Source organism: Camelus dromedarius, chromosome X (assembly GCF_036321535.1).
Source record: "Camelus dromedarius isolate mCamDro1 chromosome X, mCamDro1.pat, whole genome shotgun sequence".
Taxonomy (NCBI): Eukaryota; Metazoa; Chordata; class Mammalia; order Artiodactyla; family Camelidae; genus Camelus; species Camelus dromedarius.
The window spans coordinates 105567644-105574415 of record NC_087472.1 but is presented as its reverse complement, the minus strand read 5'-3'; positions in this window follow the sequence as shown (position 1 = coordinate 105574415).

Sequence of the window (6772 nt, the reverse complement as noted above, 5' to 3'; positions counted from 1 at the left end):
CAAGACCACACTCCAGGCATTCCAATAACATCCCCCAAAATGCTGGGTGGGCGGGATCATCTTTATCAAAATTGTGTTACTGTGATTACTTAGAAACAGGAAATGTCATAAGGAACGAGATGTACTCTTTTTATTCACCACATTGATCTAAAAAATAGAAAACCTTCTTCAGTTGCTCCCACTTGCGTGGTGGCGTGAAGTAAGGGGCAGCGGGTACAGTAGTAAAATCCCCCCGACTCTGCTACGTAGCTGTGTGACTTTGGACAAGTTACTTAACCACTCTGTTTCCCAGTTTCTTTAGCTGTGAAATGGGGATGAGGGTCATAAGACGGACCTCTCAGGGTTGTGGTGAAGGCCTGCCATGCAGTGAGTGCTATATGCATGTACAGTCTTACTATTCCTTCTCTCAGTTGCTACCTTACTCTAGAAAGGGTTTGTGGTAACTTGCTCTTTTTGGTCCTTACTTAATTTAGACCCTTCGCGTCTCTCTCAGTTTGGCTCACACTAAGATGTAGTGCAGGACTTCCCGTTTGGTGCTGCCCAGTTGGAAGACATTTTTGCTCAAATAAATTTAAAATTTAACATTTAAAATTTAAAAAATACAGTGAAGCTCAGTTCAACTTAACAGACTTACTGTTGTTCCTCTCATTAGAACACTCCTCTGCCTGCTCACAACACTGCAAACCCTCTCTCCCCTGGAAGAACCTTCTAGCTCCCCGGCTGTAAAACTTCCTTGCACTCCTGTCTACACCCTGGGTGGGAATTCCTGCGCTGGCTATCTTGCCTGGACTCCTCTGCTGGAATTCCGAATGCCCTGTGCCTCTCACTGAGGGCCCCGGAGGAGTCTGTATCTTTGATCTAACGTCCAGCAGTGACTGCTCTGACCCACATGAAAGGAGATCCCCCCGAGCAGCGTCAGATTACATCGGCTCATTCTGCCTTCACCTTGCCTCTCAAGAAAGCCTGCTCTTTAATGACGAATTTCATGGAAAAGAGTTGGTTGAATATTCATCTTCACTGGGTCCAAGTGAGGTTGACTTTTGTTCCTGTTTTGTTCTGGTGTTCATTTTATTATGGATCGTTAGGGACTGGTTGATTTTTATACATTTTGTACATTCCAGGCAATTATCATTCCATGAATTTTTGCTGTTCACACTGTCCTACTTTTGATGAGAAGTAACCACTTGAAGCCGGCTCCCTTATCTGCAGACAGAGTCCTCCTTGTCCTCCTTGTCTTGGAAAAGCTGACGCAGGATGTGCTGGCTCACGTTGTCTGTCCCCTGCCCCAGACCTTGGACCTGCCAGATCTCCAAGGATCCCTGGTTCCTTTCAGTGGGAGGCAGCATTTGCACCAAACTCCTTACTCTGAAAACTGATCATTAAGAGGAAGAAAATGAAACTTTTGTGTGGCTTTTCCAGTACAGACTGTATTTTAAGGTAACTAAGTAGCTGCAGAAGATGATAGGTTGCTTTATTTACTGGAGAAATTCCAGTTCATATTTGTAGACAGGAAGAGATGACAGAATTGGAGAATTAGCCTTTGCAAGGGTAGAAAACAGCCTTACCACAGGGGAATCAGGCCATCACCACCTTAAACCAGTATGATTCTCAATATCTAATAGCAGGTCAACCTGACATATTAGTATGTTAGATGTGATCATGTTATTGGAGTCATAAAGAAATGTCCTTTTTAAACACATCTCTTACTGAGATATAATTCACATACCATTCAAATCACCCATGTAAAGAATAAAATTCAGTGACTTTCAGTATATTCACAAAGTTGTGCATCTATGTCACAGCCAATTTGAGAACATTTTCATTATCCCCAAAGAAACCCCACACACCCCTTAGCCATCACCCCCAGCCCCTCCACACCCCCATCCTCCAGCCCTAGGCAACCCCTAATTTACTTGGCTATAGATTTGCCTGTTCCAGACGTGGAATCATGCAATACGTGGTCCTTTGTGACTAGCTTCTTTCACTTAGCATACTGTTTTCAAGGTTCATCCATGTCATAGCGTCTATCAGAACTTCCTTTTTGTGGTTACGTAGTATCCCATTGTATGGATAGACCATATTTTGTTTATCCATTCATCAGCTGATGGACATCTGGGTTGTTTCCTTCTTTTGACTATTGTGAATAGTGCTGCTATGAACATTCATGTACACAATTTATCTGAGTACCTGTTTCAGTTCTTTTGGCTGTACATCTAGGAGTGGAATTGCTGGGTTAGATGGTAATTCTATGTTTAACTGAGAAACTGTCAAGACTGTCTTCCAAAGCAGCTGCACCATTTTACATTCTTACCAGCAGTGTATGAGGGTTCCAATTTCTCCACATTTTCACCAACATTTCTCATGATCCGTCTTCTTGATTATAGCCAAACTAGGGCGTGTGAAGAGGTATCATTCCTGATGACTGATGATGCTGAGCATCTTTGCATGTGTTTGTGAGCCATTTGTGTATCTTCTTTGGAGAAATATCTATTCAGATCCTTGACCTACCTTTTTCATTTTTAAAATAGACTTTTTTTTTTTTAAGAGCAGTTTTGGGTTCACAGTAAAATCGAGTGGAAAGTAGAGAGTTCCGATATAGCCTCTGCCTCCGCATAGACACAGCCTCCCCTACTATCAACATTCTGTGCCAGAGTGGTACATTTTGTTACAACTGATGAACCAACACTGACACATCATCATCATCCGAAGCCCGTAATTTACATTAGGGTTCCCTCTTGGTGTTGTATATGCTATGGGTTTGGGCAAATGTATAGATATGTATCCACCATTATAGTATCGTGCAGAATATTTCCACTGCCCTAAAAATCCTCTGTGCTCCACCTGTTCATCCCTCTCTCTCTCCTAACACCTAGCGATCACTCATCACTTTACTATCTCCGTAGTTTTGCCTTTTCCAGAATATCACCTAGTTGGAATCATACACTATGTAGCTTTTTCAGTATGGTTTCCTTTTACTTAGTAATATGCATTTGAGGTTCCCTAGTGTCTTTTCTTGGCTCCATAAGTTTATTTCTTTGTATCCCTGAATACTATTCCATTGTCTGGATGGACCACAGTTTATGTATCCATTCACCTACTGAAGGACATCTTGGTTGCTTCCAGATTTTGGCAATTATGAATAAAGCTGCGGTCATTTTTTTACATTCCAGATACAAGTCCCTCATCAGATATATGAATTGCAAACGTTTTCTCCTATGCTTTGGGTTGTTTTTTCACTTTCTTGATGGTATCTTTTGAAGCACAAAGGTTTTGAATTTTGATCTCCAGCTTATCTATTTTTGCTGTTGCTGTTGCTTGTGCTTTTGGGGTCATGACAAAGAAATCATCGCCTAATTCAAGGTCATGAAGATCTCTTTTCTTCTGAGAAGTTTATAGTTTTAGCTCTTACGTTTAGCTCTTTGATCCATTTTGAGTTAATTTTTGTATATTGTGTGATATCTGTATCTTTTTATAGATGCAGACTAAATAACTTAGAGGTGAATATACGATGACTGTAATTTAGAACACGTCCGGAAAAAAACAGATGAAGCAAATATAGCAAAATTGTGACAGTTACTAAATCTAGGTGACGGGTTTATGAGTGTTCATTATACTCTCCTCTCATTTCAAAAATATTTTTCTTTAAATAATAGAAAGGAAAAGATATAGAAATAAAATCGGAAAAAAATACTTGATTATGAGTGAAAAAGCCACTAACTGAAGAACAAATTTGCATCCATTTAACTACTATTTTAAAGTAAATTATTTATGAACATTAGTATTTTATAATTAGTTATAAAGTATTTGTCAGACTCCTAATAAAAACAAATGATAGAATGGACGTATCAGGGTGTCTTGGCGCTGCTCTTAGGAAGCAGAGAAGTTTTAGAGCTTCTCGCTCTAATTTGGCAACTGCTAGCCCCCTGTGGATGTTGAGCACTTGAACTACGGTGAGTCTAAATTGAGGTGCGCTGTAGGTGTCAAGTATACACTGGATTTCAAAGACTTGGAAAAAATGGAAAAGATCTCATTACTAATAACTTTAATATTGATTACAAGTAGAAGTAATAATATTGGGGGATATACTGGGTTAAATAAAGTGTATTATTAAGAAAAAACACCAGTTTCTTTTTATTTTTGAAATATGGCTACTAAAAATGTAAGTTACATACATGGCTTGCATTATAATTCCTTTGGCCAGCACTGTTCTGGAGAACAGAAGACTGACTTAGAAGGCCTGCATTCTAGCCCCCTTGTTGCCTTTTACTAGCTTTGGACCATTTCTTCCATTTCACCCCTAGGATCGGTGACAATAAATTCATTCAGCAGATATTTAGAGTTCTTACTATATGTGAGGAACTTGGCGAAATGATGCGGGAAATAAAAGATGTGAAACTGTTCATGAACTCCAATCATTGTTTTCCCATTTCAGCCCTATTCATGAGTCAGGGAAGACAGAAGTCAACAATGGAAATATCTTATCATTTAAATTTTATCCAATAACATTTTATCTCAAAATAATGAATATTTTACAACATGTCTGGGGTGTGAGATCATATGTACGTATAGTATATATTCTTTTCATCCTCTGAGTCTTGAGTCTTTGAACGTGTGTTCCATCTTCCTGGAGGCTCCTTTGACTTGGACATTCTGTCCAAGAAGTAAGTGCACTGGGGTAGACAGTTGGTAGACTAGTGGACTCGTGAACCTAGTATTCAATTCATGTCCTGATGTTGTCCCATACCACTTTGATGCCGGTCTTGGCCATGTGACTTGCTTTGTCCAGTGGGACATTAGCAAACAGGGTAAAAGAAGAGGCTTGATAAACTCTTGCTCACTGAGGCTTATCTTCTTGAAACACTGCTTCTGGAGCCCTGCAGCCATGCTGTGAGGAAGCCCAAGCAGCTCCAAGGAACAGCTCACATGGAGGAAGAAAGGGACGGTGGTTTGTTCAGACAAGTGGTTCTCAGCCTGGGGTGATTTAACTCCTTAGGGGACATCTGGCGATGTCTGGAGACACTTTTGGTTGTCACATCTGGTGGGGAGGTGCTACTGATAGAGGCCAGGGATACTGCTAAACATCCTACAATGAACAGGACAGACCCACAACAAAGAATTACCCAGCCCCAATGTCAGTCGTGCCAATGTTGAAAGACCTGCTCTAGACCAAGGTTTCCCCACAACCTGGGTGCTATGGATCAGGGATAAACAGGCCTGGGACAGAATGTGATCGCACTTGAATAAAAATCATCTCTAGCTGCTCATTTAAGCCTGTACATTTACCAGTGACAGCTTTCTGGACAGTCTGCTACCCATGATGAGTTTAGATCATCAATCCCAGTGGTACATTGCCCCTTGTGTACTCTCAGCATTTAAGCATCAAAGTGTTGCCCCAACCCAGATATTTGCTTCTCCCTTGTAGTATTGGAGTCATGGCTTGTGAAAATTCAATCATAGTTTCCAAATGCCTGACCATTAACAGATTTGCAGGATGAGGGCTTTGACTTCCAGTGTTTTATAGAGCCCATCGGTTTTGTTATCAAAGAACCGCAGCCCCACCATGCTGACAGGAAGTCCCTTTCCCTCTGAGAACAATGTGTGTCCATTTTGCCTATGAGAGACATTTTAAGGATATAAAAATTATAATAATATTGTTGGCAGTAAATTTTATTAGGAGAGTTTAAAATAATTACATTGGCAGACTCATTCGATAAAAATTTTAGACATACGGTTGAGTATGAGTATAAATCTCATCACTATGGTAATTATCCATAAAATACATAGATAATAAGTCACTGCAAGTAGGTTTTTTGAAAAAAAATAATCGAGCACATACGCACCTCCAGGTGGAATGAAACAGGGGCAATAGTGCTGCCAGTATTAATGCTTTGGACAGCTTTTTGGTGAGCTGGAAGATGCAGGAGTTTAAAAGAAATACTTGATGTGCTAGGCAGTCTAACTTGTAAAGTACACGGACCCAGATGAAAAACTCCAATGATATGAATAATCCTACAATCCCCCAAACCGCAACAGTATGAAGTCAAATTGCAACAGGCTACACCCTGCCCACCCTGTGCAAGCAGCCTTCTCTAGTTGATGGAGAGCCAGTTTTGAGCAATTTTAGGCAAAACCCAGCCATTTATCTAACCTGTTTAATCTGTTTTCACTGAGGAACGTTAAACTGTGAACGTTAAACATTAGAAACTGTTAAACAGCATCACCAATACGAGGCCCCTCCCCACCCCCACGTAACACATTCCCTTCTGCTTTTGCTTTGTGCCCAGCGGTTGGCTCTGGACTGTATTTCCTTCCTGAGAAAAATCTTTCTGCTCTCCTCTGGAGGGAGGGAGGGGATGGCAGGCCCTCCAGGGAGGGATGTGGAGGGCTAAGGCTGGGCTCAGGGCTTCGAGAAAGCAACAGGCAGGAGGTTGGAACGCTGGCTCGAGGACCACCACATCTACCTAAAACTGAGGAATCTGAGGGGCCTTGGTTCAATCCAACTTGCCGTCCACAGCAACCTTGCCCCCTCCACCTGTGGTCAGGGCTCAGACAGACACTGGTATTGCAGCTTTTTCAAGGACCCTGGGCAATTCTGTTCTTTGACCAAAGACTGGATGGTAAATAATTTAGGTTTTGTGGGCCAAGAGGCAAAATGGAGAGGATATTATGTAGGTTATTTATATAACAAGAGAGAAAAAATTCACAATGTTTTTATTGATAAAATACAAACTATAATAATAATTAAGTAGGTTTTTTTGCGGCACACACACTA